General features: G+C 40.5%; 1 long non-coding RNA gene across 1 annotated transcript; it reads left to right on the top strand.

Annotated features, from left to right (window-relative positions):
* The first annotated feature begins 4,260 nt into the window (after positions 1 to 4,260).
* On the top strand, positions 4,261 to 9,074 carry LOC120087799 (uncharacterized). Its single transcript, XR_016523768.1, has 3 exons — positions 4,261 to 5,960; positions 6,164 to 8,558; positions 8,737 to 9,074. It is a non-coding gene; the product is annotated as an uncharacterized LOC120087799 (long non-coding RNA).
* The last annotated feature ends 11,012 nt before the right edge of the window (positions 9,075 to 20,086 follow it).

Below are 20,086 nucleotides of genomic sequence, written 5' to 3'. Positions count from 1 at the left end.
ACGAACCCAGGGGTTAAAAATGATGAAAAAAAGTCGTCTACCAGACGATTTTGCGAACAGAGCTCGTTTGGTGCCCCAAACGGCCCCCTTGGCCTCGCGGGCTACACTAGGGGGCCATTTTTTGTGCGCGAACCTTCCGTCACAAAAAGCGCGAAAACAGACCCAGGGGTTAAGATTGATGATAAAAAGTCATATGCCAGATGGTTTTACGAACGGAGCTCGTTTGGTGTCCCAAATGTCCTTCGGGGTCGTGGGGGCCACTTTTTGTGTCTGAACTTTCCGGCGCGAAAATGCGCTAAAACAGATCCAGGGGTTAAGAAGTATGAAAAAAGCACGTGTGCCAGATGATTTTGCGAAGGGAGCTCCTTTGGTGCCCCAAACGGCCCCCGGGACCTCGCGGTGCCTTGCTGGGGTGTCGCTTGCTTGGCTGGGGTGTCGCATGGCTTGACTAGGGTGTCCTTAGGCACTACTGAAGTGTCGTGAGGCAAGGCCACGGGGCCCAATTTTTGTGCGTGAACCTTCTGTCACGAAAAAGCACGAACACGGACCCAGGGGTTAAAAATGATGAAAAAAGACATGTGCCAGACAGTTTTGCTAATGGAGCTCGTTCGGTGCCCCAAATGGCCCTTAGGGCCTACGGACTGTGCCGGGGGGCCTTTTTTGGGCACGAACCTTTTGTCACGAAAAAACGCGAAAACGGACCAAGTGGTTAAGAATGATGGTAAAAAGTCATGTGCCAGACGGTTTTGCAAACGGAGCTTGTTTGGTGCCCAAATGGCCCCCGGGGCCGTGGGGCTCACTTTTTGTGCCCGAACCGTCCGATGCGAAAATGCGCAAAAATGGACCCAGGGGATAAGAAGTATGAAAAAAAGGCATGTGCCAAACGGTTTTGTGAATGGAACTCATTTGGTGCCTCAAACAGCCCCCAGGGCCCCACGGGAGTGTCGTGGTGCCTTGCTGGGGTGTCGCAGGGCAGGGCTACGAGGCCCAATTTTTATGCGCGAACCTTCCGTCACGAAAAAGTGCGGAAACGGACCCAGGGCTTAAAACTATAAAAAAAAAAAGAAGCCGTGTGCAAGATGGTGTTGGGAACGAAACTCGTTTGGTGCCCGAAATGGCCCTCGGGGCCCTAGGGCCCACTTTTTGCTCCCAAACTTTCCGACACGAAAATGCGCAAAAATGGACCCAGGGGTTAAAAACGATGAGAAAAAGCCATGTGCCAGACGATTTTGCGAACGGAGCTCGTTTGGTTCCCCAAACGGCCCCTAGGGCCCCGTAGGCTACGCTAGGTGGTCGTTTTTTGTGCGCGAACATTCCGTCACGAAAAAGCGCGAACGAACCCAGGGGTTAAGAATGATGATAAAAAGTCTTGTGCCAGATGGTTTTGCGAACGGAGCTCATTTGGTTCCCCAAACGGCTCCCGGCGCTGTGGAGCCCACTTTTTATGCCCGAACCTTCCGACACGAAAATGCGCGAAACAAACCCAGGGGTTAAGAAGCATGAAAAAAATGCCTGTGCCACACGATTTTGCGAACGGAGCTCATTTGATTCCCCAAACGGCCCTCGGGGCTTCGCGGGTGTCGCGATGCCTTACTAGTGTGTCGCATGTCTTGGCTGGGGTGTCGCTAGGCACTGTTGGGGTGTCGCAGGGCAGGGCCACGGGACCCAATTTTTGTGCACGAACCTTCCATCACGAAAAAGTGCCAAAATAGACCTAGGGGTTAAAAACTATGAAAAAAAGCCGTGTGCCAGACGGTTGTAGGAACGGAGCTCATTTGGTGCCCGAAAGGGTCCCCGGGGCCCACTTTTTGCTCCCTAACCTTCTGGCTCGGAAATGCGCGAAAATGGACCCAGGGGTTAAGAACGATGAAAAAAGCTGTGTGCCAGACGGTTTTGTGAAGGAAACTCGTTGGTGCCCCAAACGGCCCCCGGGGCTCCGCAGGCTATGCTAAGGGGCCGTTTTTTGTGCGCGAACCTTCTATCACAAAAAAGCGCAAAAGCGGACCCAGGGATTAAGAATGATGATAAAATGTCGTGTGCTAGACGGTTTTGCGAATGGAGCTTGTTTGGTGCCCCAAATGGCCCTCAGTGACGTGGAGCCCATTTTTTGTGCACGAACCTTCCGACACGAAAATGCGCGAAACGAACCCAAGGGTTAAGAAGCATGAAAAAAATGCTTGTGCCAGAGATTTTACGAACGGAGCTCGTTTGGTTCCCGAAACGGCCCCCGGGGCCCCGTGGGTGTTGTGGTGCCTTACTGGGGTGTCACATCTCTTGGCTGGGGAGTCGTTAGGCACTGTTAGGGTGTCGCAGGGCATGGCCACGGGGCCCAATTTTTGTGCACGAACCTTCTATCATGAAAAAGCATGAAAATAGACCATAGGGTTAAAAACTATGAAAAAAAAGCCGTGTGCCAGACGGTTTTGGGAACGGACCTCATTTGGTGCCCGAAAGGGCCCTCGGGGCCTATTTTTTGCTCCCTAATCTTCTGGCACGAAAATGCGCAAAAACGAACCCAGGGGTTAAGAACGATGAAAAAAGGCGTGTGCTAGACGGTTTTGCGAACGGAGCTCGTTTGGTTCCCCAAACGGCCCCCAGGGCTCCACAGGCTGCGTTAGGTGGCCCTTTTTTGTGCGCGAACCTTCCGTCACGAAAAAGCGCGAAAATGGACCCTGGGGTTAAGAATGATTATAAAAAGTCGTGTGCCAGACGGTTTTGCGAACGGAGCTCGTTTGGTGCCCCAAACGGCCCCCGGCGCCGTGGAGCCCACTTTTTGTGCACGAACCTTCCGACACGAAAATGCGCGAAACGGATCCAGGGGTTAAGAAGAATGAAAAAAATTCCTGTGCCAGTCGATTTTGTGAACGGAGCTCGTTTAGTTCCCCAAACGGCCCCCGGGGCCCCACGGGTGTCGCGGTGCCTTACTGGGGTGTCGTCTGTCTTGGCTGGGGTGTCGCTAGGCACTGTTGGGTGTTGCAAGGCGGGCCATGGGGTCCAATTTTTGTGGACGAACCTTCCATCACGAAAAAGCGTGAAAATAGACTCAAGGGTTAAAAACTATGAAAAAAAAGCCGTGTGCTAGACGGTTTTGTGAACGGAGCTCGTTTGGTGCCCGAAAGGGACCCCGGGGCCCACTTTTTGCTCCCTAACCTTCTGGCACAGAAATGCGCGAAAACGGACCTAGGGTTAAGAACGATGAAAAAAGTCGTGTGCCAGACGGTTTTACGAACGGAGCTCGTTTGGTGCTCCAAACGGCCCCTGGGGCCTCACAGGCTGCGCCCGGGGGCCGTTTTTTGTGCGCAAACCTTCCATCACAAAAAAAACGCAAAAACGGACCCAAGGATTAAGAATGATGATAAAAAAGTCGTGTGCCAGACGGTTTTACAAACGGAGCTCGTTTGGTGCCCCAAACGGCATTCAGGGCCGTGGGGCCCACTTTTTGTGCCAGAACCTTCCAGCGTGAAAATGCGCGAAAACGGACCTAGGAGTTAAGAAGTATGAAAAAAGGCGTGTGGCAGACGGTTTTGCAAACGGAGTTCGTTTGGTGCCCCAAACGGCCTCCGGGACATCGGGGGATGTCGCGGTGCCTTGCTGGGGTGTCGGGGCTTATTGAGGGGCGAACTTGGGTCACTCTCACCCACGCAGATCTAAGGTTAATCCCAAATAGATGAAGTTCATAATTAGCACATTATTTAGATCAAGTTACCTAGGTCATCGTATTGAAATAGTCATTCTTAACAGTAAACAACGTTATACAATAAAAGTGACTATTTTGTGGTTTGGTCTTATACAAACCCATTGTATGTGATACCTCCACTCACATGTCTCCACATGAAAGATTCAAACATAGTTTGTATCAAATACAAAGTGGACCGCATCCAATAGTGTCTCCAAGATAAGGTACCCAGCCTTATCTCTATACTGTAGACCATTTTGGCTATTTACTCAAACTTGATCTATTTTTATGTCACTATATAAAGTTCAAGTATTCATGATATAGCCAAAGATTCTTAGTTTATTGGATTTTAGGATTACAAATCACTAATTCAATAACAACTTTATTGAATAAACATTAATAACAACTTTACTGAATATAGAATATGTTTTATCGTTTACAAACCACGAGTTTTAAGACATAAAACCCAATAGAAATATGATGCTCCCTTAACTTTGAATGGGGGTATCATTATCAGCTTCATGTTCTTGTTTTTCATCCAAGGGATCTTGAAGAATATGATCAAGAAAAGGTGGGACCGTTGGACAATAGCCCAGCCTGGCTGAGCTCAAGAACCTCCTGAATGCGTCATCTCTAGCCCTAGCATATGTCCAGTAGGCATGAGACTAAGCCATTAACCTCTTTAACCTCTCGGCCATATAGCCCACCACAATTGTGACATGTATAGAAGAAACAGGAGATCTGGATAGCTATTGTGAGGTTGTTGCAGTCGTAGCAGTAGGCACATCAATAGGTGGATGAGGCATTTGATTAGCTAAAACAGGGGCCTACTTTCCTGTATCGAGCTCTCCTGATCCAGTTCAAGGGATGAAAAAGTGATTCCGTAAGAGAAGTTTGCATCATGTGGGTAGAGAGAAGTATCCCGAATTGAGAAGGAGAAGTTGCATCATGAGGGATTTGATTAGCTAAACAAAGATCCTCGAGTCCTTGGGCCACACTCAACCATCTCCTGTCGAATGATGCCGACAAGATTAATGTGGAGGACCTTCCGAATGCTATAGAAGAGCATAACTCTTTCCAATGAAATGGTGGTGTCGTACGTAGTCGGCATAATTCTATGCTTTATGAAATAAAACCATATAGCCAACTTCTCCTTGATATCCTCCGATTTTAATATGCGGCATCCCCTTGGAGATTGCCCCATCCTGCTCGTCCAACTGCCATTATTCTTAAGACATCCTCCATTTGTTCCTCAGGCGGGGCATACATCCTCGTGAAACTCTCCTCTGCATGCTCATTCGGTGCCATAGAGAGAATTAATGGTCTTGGCAAAAAGAATCAACCTCAACCACTTGGACCACAAAAATGCTCCCCTCTTGGGCTGCTCCCGAGGTAAAATTTTTGTACCAACGCAATGCTGGTAGGGGTAGGCTGTCAGCATAAGGATTCCCATTCATAGTGAGCAATGACAAGAGTAATGAATGATGGAAGTTCACCTGCTCTGTTGGAGAACCCGTTCTCCAATTGTCCCTTTTTTTTTGCCAACTCTGCCTCATCACCTGATTCATCACTAGAGGATGAGATCACCACTCTAGAGGTATTTTTCATCCTTGGCCTCTTCTTTTCTGATGGTTCCTCATTAGACTTGGCTTTCCTCTTACCAGTTGATCTAGTGACCCTCATAGGAGTCACGGATTCAGGCACAGATTGCTTGACAATCTCTTCTACTTCCTCAAGTGAAGTGGAATTCTCCTACTCCTCATCTGACGAACTTTCCTCCGAAATCCATCCCTTAGTCTCGTAGTCAAACAATTCATCACATTCCTCCTATTCTTCAGCCATATGGGTCTTGCCCTCCTTGTATTAGAAGAGTGATGCATTCTTAGTATCTTCAATTGGTTGTTTAGGCTGTTTAAAAGACGCAACCTTTGTTTCTCTCTACGGCAGGCTAAATGCGATCATGTCCACACTCTTTTTCTTTCTCTGCTTCAGCCTTTTTCTTGCTTTTGTAGCCACCTGCCTCAGATTTTATTTCCTACTCTCTTGTGGCTTCTTCCATGTCTCTTCTTAATTCTTCTTATTTGTCTTCCTTCTCTTTTCGTTTTGCCTCCTCTTCCTTCCTTCTTTCTTCTTCATCCTCAGCTACCTTCAATCTTGCCAGTATTTATGTGCACATTGCTCCACCGATTGGATGGCTTTCTGCATTACTTCTCTACAAAGCTCATTTGTTGATACCTATGTTTGGAGAAGGTGAAGATCAGATGAAGGGTCAACCAATTTACAGGTAGTTTTGGCCCATCGAACTTTAATGAAATCATCAGCATATGGATTTTTCTTTTGATGCGGGTGCATTACCTTCCAATTTTCTTTCCTCAATTCTTTTGATTACCGCACACTTAAATATGAAATTAGAAAGTTCACACAATTAATATTACTCCCTTGGCTTCGAATATCAACTCCTAAAAGATCGTTTGAACTCTCATGTAGGTTTCAAGGTCAAGATGTTTCCTACGATCATCTTATGTATCTCTGGAGTAGGAATATATGCTGTTTTGATGCAAAATCAAAGACCTTTAATGTTCTTTAGTGAAAAGTTGATTGGTGTATCTTTGCGGTATCCAATTTATGACAAAGAATTTTATACTTTTATTCATGCATTACAAGCATGGCAGCATTAACTTTGGCCTAAGGATCGAGTTCGTTATTCATATAGATTATGAGAGCTTAAAGCATTTGAGAGGACAAAATGAACTCAATTAGTGACATGCCAAGTGGCTAGAGTTTATTTAAACATTTCCTTATGTGATTAACTACAAACAAGGTAAGGACTAAGGAGAACATTGTCGCAAATGCTTTATCATGAATGTATTCTCTACTGAATGCTTTGAATACTAAGTTGTTAGGTTTTTTATCATATAAAAGCTTTATATCATCGTGATGTGCGCTTTGCTCCTTTTGTTTAATCTTGTGAAAAATGACTTTTTATGGATGATTACATGCTTTTTTTTATGTATGTTTGTTTAGAAAATGAAAATTTTGCATCCAATTTTGTTTCATGCATGAGTTACTTATCAAGAAAGCTCATGGGTGGTTTAATGACACATTTTGGAGTTTCTAAAACTTATGATATACTTGCTAAACATTTTTATTGACCTAAAATGAGATAAAAAGTTCATATAGTGTGTGCTCAATGCATAACATGTAAACAAGCTAAGTTTATGCTTCAACCCCATGGTTTATATTCTCCTTTACCCATTCCTATTGGTACTTGGATTGATATATCAATGGATTTTGTTTTAGGTTTACCTAAAACTCAAAAAAGTAGGGATACATAGCATCTTTGTTATGATCGATAAGTTTAGTAAAATGATTCATTTTATTCCTGATCACAAAATTGATGATGAAAATTAAACATATTGTTGACTTATTCTTTTCGGAGGTTATGAGATTACATGACATTTCTAAAAGCATATTTAGTGATCGTGATGTTAAATTTTTAAGCCACTTTTGACCTTTTTTTGTGGGTAAATTGGAAATTGAGTTTGTATACTCAACTACTTGTCATCCTCAAAGGGATGGACAAACCAAGATTGTTAATTGAATCATGACTACTATGCTTATGACTATTATTGATAAAAATATTAAGACTTGGGAGGATTGCTTGCAATTCATAGAATTTGCATATAATAGGGCAGTCCATAATACTACTAAATGCACTTCTTTGGAAACTGTCTATAACTTTAATCCTTCAACTCCTATGGATTTATTACGTATGCCCCTTGACGAATTTGTAAGTTTTGATGTGAATGCAAAGGTGGAGTTTGTTCATAAGCTGCACTAGCAAGTTAGAGAGCAAATTGAGAAGCAAAACTCCAATTTTGCTTCAAAAATAAATAAAGGACAAGGTTTTAGTCATCCAACTAGGAGATTGAGTTTGGGTGCACTTTCGAAAGGAAAAATTTACAACTCAAAGAAAATCTAAGTTTTTGCCATGTGGAGATGGGCCTTTCCAAGTTCTAGAGTGCATCAATGACAATGCTTATAAACTGGATTTACCGGGTGAGTTTGGTGTTATTGCTACTTTTAATGTTGATTGAGTCTTTTTGATGTAGGTGATGACTATACCCCGAGGACGAATCCTTCTCAAGAGGAGGAGGATGATGCGAACAAAGGAACATCAATTATCATGTCTCAAGGTTCCATTATAAGGTCAAGAGCCAAAAAGCTACAAGCTTTAATCACTCATATTCAAGCTATGGTGACCTCAACAAAGGATATTGTAGAAGATGTCAGAGTCCTTTCATACATGCTGTGCAAAGTTGAATTTCAAGATGAAGATGCATTAAACGCATTCTAACTTGCATTAAATGAATTCTTACTTAAATTAATGGAATTCGAGTTGAAGCTAATCCATGGATGGTTACAAAGACATCACTTTTATCTTTGGCTTTTAATTGTAATTTCAGTTTGGTTTTATTTTTTCTTTTTCATTTAAGCCTTGTTTTTAGTAAGGGGGTTATGAAGAATTGAAACTTATACAGGTTACTTTGTTCTCCATAAATAATCCATTTAATTTTGTGTCTTTTGGTCTCTCTCTCTCTCTCTCTCTCTTTTTTTTTTTTAACCAATTATCTTTAAAGTGTAAAAGCTATATAAAGGTCGCTTTTCTTCCCATTATGGACAGGTTTGAAAAGTAAATACATTAAGGATCTCCTTTAGCTTTTTTGAGAGCCAAGTGTTTTTTTTTTTTTTTTTACAATTTTTTGTGTTTTAAAACTTCCATGCTATATCATTCAAATGGTGTTAATCAAACCTCTTATGAAGTGATTCAGATCTCTTATTTAGAAACGGGTTTTCTTTACTCTTGAGCTCAATCATCAAGGTAAGCCTTGCAAAACTATTTCTTTGGGTTGATTCTATTTTTGTTTGGGATTTTTGAGTATTAGATCTAAAGGTCTTATTTCTCAACAAGGTTGTTAGATCCAATTTCTCAAAGTTTACTTAACATATTATTGGACCTCAATGCTTACCCAATATGTTGATTTTATTTGTGCTGCTAGGTTAGGATGGTCCCTTTAAGATCATTGGGATTGACTTTTGGATTGGCGATTAGTCAAGATTTGAATTGGTCGATGTTGATTATATGTCAAATTTGGGAAGCGAGGAATAAAATCTTTTTCCAAAAAGATCAGCTTGATGTTAATTCTATTAATACTACTATTGATCATCATTGGGGAGATTTGAAGAAATGTCTATGGGTCGTCAAGAGGCAAGGGGCCGATGGAGGTTAGCAATCAATTGTTGTATTGGGTTGGTTCGTGCCAAAGTGTAATATTTGGAAGTTGAATACTAATGTTTCGTGGAATCCTATATGTAATATTGATGAGTTTGTGCTGGAGATTTGGTTTGTTAGTTTTAAAATTTTCTCTAAGGCAATGGTCCTGCAGATGTCTCAAATAAAGTGTTAACATCCAGTTGTGGCATTAGAGTATTTTCCTGCAAAATATTTTACATATCTAGAAATATCCGGTTTTGATATTTAATCTGATATGTTCCTTTCTGAACCGTGACTTTTTATTACAAATCAGGACCTATTTCCTTTATTGGATTCGTTTATTTAAAATGAGTGTTGCAGACCATTTAGGGTTGCCGCATTTGTGTAATTGAGTAAGGTCTTAAGGGGAGCCTAAGTCATTGCTGCTAAAGAAGAGATTCTCAGTCTTAGAGGGAGCTTTCGACTCAGCTTCAAAGAAGGAGTTCTCTATCTTAAGAGAACTTAAGAGTTGTCGGTGAAGGGAGTTCACTGATCCAAGAGGAAGATAATCAAGTTTGGAGGAGTCTCACATGTTATTGGGTGTCGAAGTGTCAGATGCTAATATTAACATAATATGACTCTTATAATAATAACAAGTCTGATGGTTATATTCCTCCCAATCAATTCAGATCTCAAAATAGGAAAAGGGAATCTGAAAAGTCAGGCAATCTATTTTCACACAACGAAAATCAAATGTAGAAAGTGTGGTGGATTCAGTCATATATATGCTGAATATCCCACTTTTTTGAAGAGACAGAACAAGGATATGTATTAACTTTGTCTGATACTAAATCCAAAGATAGCAGTGACTCAGAGAATTATGTCAAAACGATTGTTAACAACACCTCCTCAGACACCTCGTCATGTGATATTTCTGAATACGATGTATGTGAAAAGACTTATCATGATACTGCAGGAGTTGAGTCTAATACTCTTTTTCTCAAATGGTAAGATGATCAGAAAGCCCTTGATGTGCAGAAGGTAAGAATTGAGACTTTGATGGCTGATAATCACAGACTTATGTCTACTATTGCCGAATTGAAGTGTAAACTCTCTCAAGTTAAAGTTGAAAAGAATTCAATATGCAAGAATATCATAATATTGAATACTGGAACCGAGTCTTTGGGAAAACTTTTGACATAAGGAAAATCTACTGGTGATAACTCTAACCTTGGATTTTCTAAAAGTGGAAGTCAACATTACAACTAGTTAAATCTAAAAAGGAAGCAAAAGATTGAGTTTGTTAGAGCTGAAGATCCTAATGTTGGGGTTGATGCCCTAAATATCGTAGAGTCTTGTAGTTTGTAAACACCTGTACGAATAAACACTTGTGATGTAATAATATAAGATATTTTCTTCACTATTGTCTATGAAATATGAGATATTTTAGTTGCATTAACCATAAACTAATAAACTAAGATCCCTGGTTATCGTTGTAACTTAAGCTTGTATGTGGAGACATACAAGTGGATCATGTCTTAAGTAATAACCTAAATGGTCTATAGTATATGGATAAAAGAGGGAATCCTTATCCTGTGACACTACGGATACGACCTGCTTTGTAGATGTTACAAGTGTTGTAAAGTGCTACAGATGGTCTGATCTTGGTCATTCATGTGGAGACACGCGAGCGAGGGTGTCCTATATAAAGGAGTTTGTATAAGACCGGACCACGAAACGTTTAGTCTCGTTATATAATTCCGTTCATGACAGAGACTTTCATTTCACTAGAATGACCATAGGTAATATGACCTTAATCCTGAATGAGTTGAGAACTCCTACCTATGGGGATAGTCCTTTGATTTGCATGGGTAGGAGTGGCCAGAATGCCGACTCAAACCTACCACTTTGGGGATTTGTCTCCTTCCCCAAGCAGGAGTAAGTAGATAGATTGCTCCCTTAAGGGCTGAACTGAGACTTGAATGATGTGGTGCCACACACTTTCTCTTGGTTCGAGAAGTGTTCACTCATAGTAGGACTATGATGTATTGTTCATTAGAGGAATCAATGGTACTTAAGGAGTTAGATATAACTATAGGAGCAAAACGGTAAATTGGCCAAGCTATACTTACGAGCGATCTGTGAACGGTTATCTTATAGTTGATTGATTATATCCAATGGACACAGAAATATATCTGTAGTGAGAAGAGTGCAACTGTCAGTCTTTAGTGGAATGCTCGACAGTTAACGAATGGTGGATATTGTGATTAAAGAGTTTAGTCAGTTATTCACGTACTGTTGAAGCTTCAAGCTACAGGTCCATAAGATCCCCTTGGTAGCTCAATGGATTCAAATTGAGAATCAGTTTTTGGGTTAGTTTGAAGTGTTCAAATTAACAAGAGGGAATTTCATTATATATGATATAATTAAATTGGTTCAATTATATGTGATATAATTGATTTGATGTATTAGATACATTAATTGGAGGAATTGATATCAATATGATTTATATTAAGTAAAGGAGAAAAGAACTATGGTTTAAATATTACATATGATGTGATATTAAAACTATAGGTTATAAATATAATATGATAAGTTAGTTATTATATTTATCTATAATAAAAATAATTATGAGATAATTGTTTAGTTGGTTTTTCTTTTCTCCATTAACCATGCAGTGGGAGGTTAATTTCAGTTTTTAATAACTGAAGAATAAAATGAAAAGAGATTTCATTTCATGGATGATCGATTCATTATTGATTTCTAATTGATCGCTCACAAGAGACTATGCCATAGCCCTCACAAGAGACTAAACAATCGAGCGAAAGATTGCTAGACGATTGGCTAGATGATTGCTCACGAAAGCGAGAGATTGCTAGACGATTGGCTAGACGATTGTTCAAGAAAGCAAGTATTGCTAAACGATCAAGTACCCACTGTCTATACGATAGACAAAACCTTTCTCCCACTTACTTGATCGTGTAGGAGGTTTGTTGAGTGGTTGTGTCGAAGGTTGCTGAGTGGTTGTGTCGAAGGTTTGTTGTTCGAGGATCAGACAGTTCGTGATTGTAACTAGAGCGAAAGGTTGCTAGACGATTGCTCACGTGAGCGAGACATTGCTAGAGGATTACTCACAAGAGCGAGATATTGCTGGATGATTTCTTACGAGAGCAAGGGATTTCCAGAAGAAGAGTTCCTCAAAGGTATGTCTCTCAATTTCTTTTGTTTTAGTAAGAAAGCATGCTGTAATTTTCTCTATAATATAATTGTTCTTATATGTTTGTGAATGCATTTATTCTTTTACAATGGGCTTGGAAAGATCTTGCTTCCGCTCACCAGTTCTCTTGAATAAGAGATCCTTCAATTGGTATCAGACCAAGGTTGTTTTGATATTTCAAATCCATTGCTGTATTGAATTGCATTTACGATTTTGGTGGATTTTAAGCATGTCTACATTATGTTTAAGTGTTAAATGTATTTGTGGATGTGGGTTAATAGAGTTTATGGGATGATTGCCTCTGGTTATTACTATCTTTTACATTTCAAAGTTAATTGTAAGGGCCCATGTGTTTTTGGGCATATTAACTTACTAGTCATTTTGTAATTCAAAGAGTTTGAGTCTATTCGAGTTGCTCGTGATGAAGCTTCAAGGCATGGAGATGTTGTTTACTTCGAGGAAGAAGAAAACCAGAAGTTGGTCAGATCGTGTAGCCAGGCTAAACGATCATTTCGATTTGGCTAAACAATCGAGTAGAAAAGTTCTAACTCGATCGTGTAGCATTTACTAAACGTTCGTATGGCTGATGCTAAACGAATGAGTAAGGTGTTTCCTTAATCGGTTTTCATTTGCTACTCGATTATGTAAAAAATAGGGGGTAAACGATCGTTAAGTATGGGATAATCGTTGCATGGTACACATGAGCACTAAACGATCGTGTACGCCAGCATGCTTCATCGCATAGTTGTCGTCTACACGATCATTTAGGCTTGCATTTAAACTTGGTGCGTTACACGATCGAGTGGCCTTCATGCTTCATCGCATAGTCAAAGGTACTCAACTGTTGCTACACAATCGTGATTACTCGACCAACTTTACTAGACAATCACAAGGAAAAGCTACATGATAAAGGAGCGAGGCTTTGCCTGGGTGGTACAAGACCTGGTTCGCCTATTTGAACCGGTTTTCTTGATGGTTTAATGTAATAAATAGATTTATTTTCGGTTTTTTAGGCAAATCATCCCGGTCCATGAATTTTTTGTGAATGTACATGAGATGTATGTTTAAATTATACGTCATATAGTATGCCATATAGTTTTAAATCCCACCATAGGTTATGCTTTTTTCATGCATCATCTCTATATTGTAAGAGTTATGATGTAGTAGATTGCATGATTAAATTACATAAGAGCATGCTCATGCATCATATAATATAAGAGTTATATCTATGCATGCATTAAGCATATTCATGCATCATCTTTATATTATAAATGTTATAGTATAAGAGTGTATGGAAGCATGTATGCTTAGTTCTTTATTTCTTTATATAAGAAATATATATATTAATGAATGGACATTGCATGAAGCATTACAAATAGGTTAAATTTATAAGAGTTATAAATACCTAGTCTAGCTTAGCAATGTGGATGATTCTGGTTGTTTCCTTTTATAATTGTTATAATGGAAATTAGAACTAAAATCAATAAGAAAGACATGCATGCAAACTTATGCTTGAATCATGTTTTAAAAGATTTTTAAAATTTGATGAAGATAGACCTAAGATCACGGTTCTAATGAGATTAGAAACCTAAGTTAATCTTTGGTCAGTTTAATAGGATTAAATTGACTAATACAATATTAAATATGTACCAAATCTATCTATAAAGGACCTTTTATCTAAGGCGGATTCTATCTAGGCTGGGGTACTTAAGCTGACGAAAATGGAACACCCCTACTTGGGAACCTACCTTGAAAGGTGAATTAGATAGATTTGATGCACGCATGAAAATTTGATGATAGTTCGTTAAAGTGTTTAATGGGACTTGATTCGAACTTGTTTAATTATCAAAAGCAAGAGTTGTTTTTAAGCGAATTAAACTTCCACTTAGATAAAATCAGTAGCCGGATTGTCTAAGTTAATGAATCCCTAGGTAGAACATTCAGTGGGAGGTACTTGGGGTATATGATACTTCACTTAAATCTCTTCATGTTTCTCCCTATTGTTCACATCGTGAGATCTATCCTCGGCCTCGAGGCACCTTGGGAGTGTCCCCCAAAAGGATGGTGTTTGGATAGGTCAATATCAAGGTGAATAGAGAGAATGTTCATTGTAAGTGGGAGTAGGCCGTGTGACAACATATCCCACGATCTCCCTCATAAGGTTGGATAACGTTTTGAGCATCGCCTCGAGGCACCCCTGGGAGTGTCCCCCTAAAGAATGGCAGTTTTGCATGACTCTTATCTGATCTACCTGTATAGGATAAGGTCGCTCTAGTGTCTTATCCTAATATGCTTTTTCCCTATGGTGGGTGCATTAGGGCGAGACTCTAGGGCCTAAAATGAGGAGTTACACTTATGCGGAATTGTTAAAGGTTAACAGTTCTGGACCGAAAAATGGTGACTGTTAGAGTCAGTTACAAGAGTTCTTTCTATCTAATGGTTGAGAATGTCTCATCCCAGTGAAAGGGCACTTGATCACCCCATCGGTGACTTTTGTCCTGCCTTGTTGGGGCATCATTGCAAAATAGATGTTTTTCACTTAGGGTACATGAGAACTATTTTTATAAAACTAAATTGATGATAAAAGTGGTAATGCATAGACTTATTAAGTTTGTTCATATTTTTCAGCAACTCTAAAATAGCAACAGCCACATTAGCTCTATTAAGTGCCGACAAATTGATTGGCGAAAGCTACGCTAGTTGGAAAAACACGATTAATACCATTCTAATCATTAATGACATGAGGTTCATCCTTACGGAAGAGTGTCCTCCTATTCCAACTCAAACTGCCGCTCGAAATGTTCGAGAGGCATATGAGAAATGGACACGGACGAACGAAAAGGCCCGAGCTTACATCTTGGCCAGCCTGAACGATATTTTGGCCAAGAAGCATGAGTCTATGGTATCTGCATGTGAGAACATGGAGTCCCTGCGGGGCATGTTCGGACAACCGTCTAGATAGCTCAAGCATGAACCTCTGAAATGCATCTTTAACTCCAAAATGGAGGAGGGTACATCTATTCGAGAACATGTTTTGAACATCATGGTCCACTTCAATGTGGCGGAGATGAATGGGTCCCACATCGATGAGGGAAACTAGGTTAGTATCATTTTGCACACATTACCAGAAAGCTTCCTGCACTTTGTTAGCAATGTTGTGCTGAACAAAGTTGATTATTCCCTTACAACTCTCCTCAACGAGTTGCAGACATTCCAATCCTTGTTGGAAAGTAAGGAGAAGAAAGTTGGTGAGGCAAATGTTGCTTCATCACCTAAGAAGTTCCATCAGGGTTCGACCCCAGGAACTAAGTCTGCACCTTTTACTTCTAACACTACCAAATGGAAGAAGAAGAAGGGTGGTAAGGAAAAAGGGTTGGCACCTGCTAACCCATAACCTGCCGCACAGTGGGGTAGATGATCAACACCGGTTGAAAAAGGAAAATGTTTCCATTGCAACCAGGATGGGCAATGGAAGCAAAACTATCCTTGCTGGTTGAAGGAGAACAAGAAGGCTAAGGCCAAGGCAAAACAAGGTAAATATGATTTTCTAAACCCTGAGCCCTAAATTCCCTACTTATGTTCCCTATTGAGACCAGTATGGTGAGTAGGTTAATGTGAGAATTAATGTTAATTATAGGGAAAAGGGTGAAAAGTTAGAAGAAAAGTTTATGTTTGGAAGCTTGACTCTCGGGTGAAGCTAGAAAATTGGCTAAGTGTAACCCATGCGTTGGAAGTTAGGAAATTGGCCAAGTGTAACCCATGTGTTGGAAGCTAGAAAATTAGCTAAGTGTTTATACATGCGTTGGCCTTTTCCTAGGCGTTGGAATTGAGTCAAGGGCATTGGCCTTACTCATTGAGAGGTTATTTGAGCATTTAAGGGAGCCAATTGTGGCCGAGTGAAAAAAAGATATGCGTTGGACAAGGCATGCAGTAGCCAAGTCTTGAGAGGTTAGCATGCATGAGACAGCATCAGGTGTGAGTGAATGTGGGCGCTAGGCATTGGAGTGGCGCGCACAGACGATCGTGTAGCTATTTACAGCGCTATACGATAGGCAATGGCGCTACACGATCAGCATAAGTGCTAGACGATGACGCTAGACGATAACGCTAGACGATTGGCGTGAGCACTAGAAGATGGGCGTGATGTGCTACACGATAGACGTGAGCGCTAGACGATGGGCATGATGCGTTAGACGATTGGCGTCAGCGCTACACGATGAGCGACAACAAAAGCTACATGATGAGCAGTAGCGAGAGCTATGGGATAGGCTATGTGCTACACGATGAGCGACAACGAGATCGTTGGGTGATAAGCGACAGCGAGAGAATCACTAAAGCTATATAATGGGCGATAAGCTAAACGATTGAAGAATGCATTGATCAGTCTTAATCATCGATTAAGGGCAACAATTGTCCTAAGCACCAGATTTAACTCCATTTAAGCTGAAGGTGTCATGCTAAGCTTTAATGGTAAGCGATGGAAAGCAGTATAAAAAGGGAGGCTGAACTTCAAAAGCTCAGTTTGATCAATTCATCCATGCAAAATTAAGAGATCTTAATGTTGTTTGAAAACTCTGAGAGTCTAGTTTCAGAGGTGACACTACTGGAAGAATTTCTCACCGGAATAAGGCCGGAGAAAGGAAAAAGTGATCAGAGGTTCAGTTCACAGGTCAATTCCAGCTGTCGATGAAAAATTGAGTCTCTAGGACGAACCACGATGAGTTTGAATCTGAACGATTTAGGTAAGCTTTCTGAGACAATTCTAAACAAGTGTGTAGAAGACAATTTCTTGAGATGAGCTCTAGAATTTGAGATATTAAATCCATAATTTGAATCTGGAATTTCATGAACAAGCAGGCAGCTGCTTGGGTTGAGTAAGCTGGCAGCTCGAAGTAAATGCTCGAACAGACCAAGGGCTGAGCACTCCGATGCGTTTGACTTGCTGTGTAGACTGAGGAAAGCTTGTGTTGAGGGCTAGGATGCATAACAGCCTTTATGGATGACCATGTGCAGCTGAAGGAACACTTAGAGGAAGGTATACATTTGAGTGAAAGTCTTCTAGGTGAAGGCTAAACACAAGGTTACTTAAGAGGTAGTCTCAAAAGGGAGACCAATGCTAGTAACTAAATATATGCCTTTGTGTCCATAGGATTGACACCAGTGTTAGAAGCATATCAACCTTTGAGGAGTAACCCTAAAAGTTTTGAGTGACTAAATGTTTATAATGTTTTAAAGAAACCATGTTTTAAGAAAGATTATTCTCATGCTAGCTAGTTTTACATAATAGTTTCCAAGCAAACTATGAGTTATGAACGCATGCTATGTATGAAAGTTTATTGAAAATCTATTTACGTGTCTTTAAATACACAAAGCGTGTGTTAGTATCTTTAAAGACATGTTTTCTATGCATTTTGCTTTACATGCTTTAAAGAGAAAGTCATAGTATGACTAGTATTACATGAAGCTCGATACTGAGGGACATTTGAGAAGGTATCTGAGTAGCTCGATACTAAGGGACATTGAGGAGGTATCTGAGAAGGAGTACCTAAGGTATGATGGTACTTAGTTATAATCACGTGCACGTAGATAGTTTAAAGTCAGAGATTGAGGAAAAGGGTTCTCTCTTGACTAAGTCAGAGATTGAGCAAAAGGGTTATCTCTTTACTAAGCAGTTGACTTTGGGATTTAACCATAGTAGGGTTATTCTCGACTAAGTAATAGTTTAATGTTTTATGATGAAAATAACTATAGATGTTTTATGCTTGGAAAATGTTTATATTTCAGTACAAGGTTACTGTAAAGATTTATATTTCAGTATGATCTCTTTATTGAGACTTATGCATGAGAATCAGTTTTCTTTCTTAAGTCACTCATTGGGATAGCAAGCTCACACCGTTTTCAAATGTTTTTCTTTCCCCAGGTAGTGGTCAAATCCTCAGAAGGTAACTCTGCATATGCTCTGCCACTCAAAAACAAGAGTTATGCAACCCGTCTGCTAGGTGGTTACTATAAATATTGTACACATGTTATAGTTGTTCATGTAGGGACTAAAACTTTGGGTGTCGGGATTTATGAGACTTGTAATGTAATATCTGTAAATGTTTTGTGTTTAATACTTAATGTTCATTTTGGCCATAGAAGCAGTCGTTGTGTTTCAGATTGCATGTTGGTATCAGATTATAAACACACACCCTTCACCCACTTACTATAAACTTCTTTCCGTCCACCTTGATATTGACTCATGCAAACACCATTCGAAGGGGGATGCTCCTAGGGCACCACGAGGCTAAGCATGAATCTCACGATGTAAACATTCAGGGAGAAACGTGAGTGAAATCATTGACATATCATATATATCTCTTTCTCCCACCGAGTATTTTATAACCTAAGGGTTTAGTTTACTTAGGAAAAACATGGCTAAGAATTTTAACTAAGTCACTTTTTAGGTTTGCCCAAGAGTAACTTTTACCTTGGAGAGTTGAAATTGTTGGGTTTGATCCCTAAAGTCTCGTGTCCTGTAGTTTGTAAGCAGTATGTACGAATGATTGTGTTGTTAATATATGATATTTACTTCACATTTTGTATTTTGCTCAGTTGCTTATTTTATTTGATTTGCCACAAACCAATAAACATAAAATCCCTGGTTATCTGTATGTGACTCAAGCATGTATGTGGTGACATACAAGTGGATCATGTCTTGAGTGATAACCAAAATGCTCTGTAGTATATGGATATAGGAGGGAAACCTTATCCTAGTAATGTTTCGGATGCGGCCTGCTTTGTGGAATGGTCACAAGTGTTGTGACTTGTCACAGATGGTCTGATACTGATCATTCGTGTTGGGGACATGCAAGCGGGGGCGTCCTCTACAAATAGTTTGTATAAGACCTAACCACGAAGTGTTAATGTCTCGTTATATAACATCGTTCATGACAGAGACTTCAATTCATTAGGATGACCATAGGTAACATGACCTTAATCCTGAGTGAGTTGGGAACTCCTGCCATTGAGGGCGGTCCTTTGATTTGTATGGGTGTGAGTGGTTAGGTTGCTGATTGAAACCTACCATTTTAGGGATTCGTCTGATTTGGGAGCTGGGAACTCAGCTACACAAGATGGAATTCACTTCTTTCCCGAGGTAGGGGTAAGTAAATAGATAGCTCTCTTAAAGGCTGATTCCAGGGCTTGAAGGATGTGGCGCCACACACCTTCTCTTGGCCTGAGAGGTGTTCACACATAGTTCGACTATGTTGTACTGTTCATTAATGGAATCAGTGGTACTTAAGGAGTGAGATGTAACTACAGGGCCAAATTACTGTTTTGCCCTTTAACACTGTAGTCGTGAGAGCCTTCGTAAACGGGTCAGCAACATAAAAATGGCCTGGGTTAGACTGATCCGTCTTCTCTCCTCAACGCCTTGAGGTGTCTTAGGACACATGTCCTTAGACAAAGTGACTTCATGCCTGAACGGCAGTAGGCCCCTCTTGGAGTCCTGCATCGAGTATTTGAGCAACATCTTGTCAATGTACGATGCCTGAGACAGTGCTAGCACTTTGTTCTTACGATCCCTCAATTTACTTAGAACAAATTGAGCCTCTCTCGATTCTTTCATTTGGAATTGGGATGCTAGCCAGTTCTTAACTGCAATCAGTAGACCTACATCATTCCCAATAAGTAGAATATCATCTACTACAACACTAAAAAGCTGAAGCGTTGATGATCTTCTTGTAAACACAAGGTTCATCAACGTTTTGGTCAAAGCCATATAACTTGATCGCAGTATCAAACCGTATGTTCCAAGATCGAGACGCTTGTTTCAGTCCATAAATGGACCAATTCAGTTCGCAAACCTTTTGCTCTTGATCTGGGGCTATGAATCCCTGAGGTTGTACCATGTAAATGGTCTCCTCAAGATTGCCATTCAGAAAGGTTGTCTTGA

Source organism: Benincasa hispida, chromosome 10, assembly GCF_027475165.1.
Source record: "Benincasa hispida cultivar pf3 chromosome 10, pf3_genome.v1.1, whole genome shotgun sequence".
In the NCBI taxonomy this organism is placed as follows: domain Eukaryota; kingdom Viridiplantae; phylum Streptophyta; class Magnoliopsida; order Cucurbitales; family Cucurbitaceae; genus Benincasa; species Benincasa hispida.
Note: the sequence above shows the minus strand (reverse complement) of the source record. Positions and strands in the feature narration are given on the sequence as shown.